This window comes from Lupinus angustifolius, chromosome LG01 (genome assembly GCF_001865875.1).
Source record: "Lupinus angustifolius cultivar Tanjil chromosome LG01, LupAngTanjil_v1.0, whole genome shotgun sequence".
Taxonomy (NCBI): domain Eukaryota; kingdom Viridiplantae; phylum Streptophyta; class Magnoliopsida; order Fabales; family Fabaceae; genus Lupinus; species Lupinus angustifolius.
The window spans coordinates 29,239,599-29,241,041 of NC_032009.1; positions in this window are offsets into that span (position 1 = coordinate 29,239,599).

Sequence of the window (1,443 nt, forward strand, 5' to 3'; positions counted from 1 at the left end):
GTTAATAGGTGTCGCGGTTCCCAAATACCGCTATTCGCACCAAAGCCCTATTCTAGAAAATCACCCAGTTAATCGATTAAAGGACTGCCTTAATCGATTAAGTCGCATAGAAATGATAGTTGTTGAATGGTTCGATTGCACAACCACTCACAAATTATACAGAAATGATACAACAGATATATTTGAACATATTTAATCTTTATATGGCAAATTCACAGTATTCAAATTATCAGCTACAATAGGAATTTAAAATTACTTAAAACTGTAAAGAGATAAGAGAAAGAAACAACATGTAACAAGGTTTTTAATTTGGTTCGTTTTGCGGTCCACTGCAAAACTACATCCAGTCCCCCTTCCAATCTCGGGAGATTTTCTTCACTAAAACTGAAACCAATGTAAATTACATACACACTTCCAATTACAAGACCTTCAACGCTACCTTCTTGAATTCCCAGAACCCCTACCTTGGTTTGACCTTACTAATCGCCTAGGAAAACCTTTCCTACGATCCCGCCCCATCCAAGAGTATGTTCTAAACTCATGACCTCCAAGTCTTGGTGAATACTCTCTGTATCTCGTTGGTGGTATGACACCAAGAGACGATTTTCCTTGTTACAAAAACACACAAAAAACAGAGTAATGTGTAGCACTAAAAAGGCTCAAATGTTATAATCAAGAACAACTATAAACCCTATACAAATCTCACAATATATCAAGAATATGTATAAGATCATAATCATGCAATAACATGTAATTTCTTCCCTAAGAAATCTCTAAAAGAAACTGAAAGAATCATGCAAGAAAAGATAGAATGATGAACACATTTAATCACATGCAATGGATGACATTTTAATCCCTAAGCATGATATTATCTCACTCTATTCTCACATGCAATTCTCTCTGCCTATGACATACAATGAGCATGAAAATATGCAACTTAGTAATTCTAAAACTGAATGAATGAATGATTGAATTGATTTTGAAAATCTGTTAAAACACGGTTTATATAGAAAAGTTATTAGATGCCCATCAAATCGATTAAGTGCCATGTTAATTGATTAACGGGCTATTTGAGAATAACTGAATTTGGTTTTTCAGTTATCTGTTGAAACTGAATAAAACTGTTTTCATGTTAATCGATTAACGCCTTGCTTAATCGATTAACATGCATATTTTCAGTTAAGAGATTAAATTGTAAACTACCTATATGTTATGCTTATCAACTATACATGTTTTACCATTATGTTATGCCTAAAATGCACAAATAACATGTATGATTAATGTATAAACATATAATAAGCTAGATGGCATGTCTGATGCAAATGATATGACAGAACTTGTGAGATTTGCATATAGAATTACCTAACCTAGAGTCAAATAACTAAGACATGTATCTAAGACTCTAGTTTAGACATGAAGCTCTTGAGTCTTGGCATGTTGATT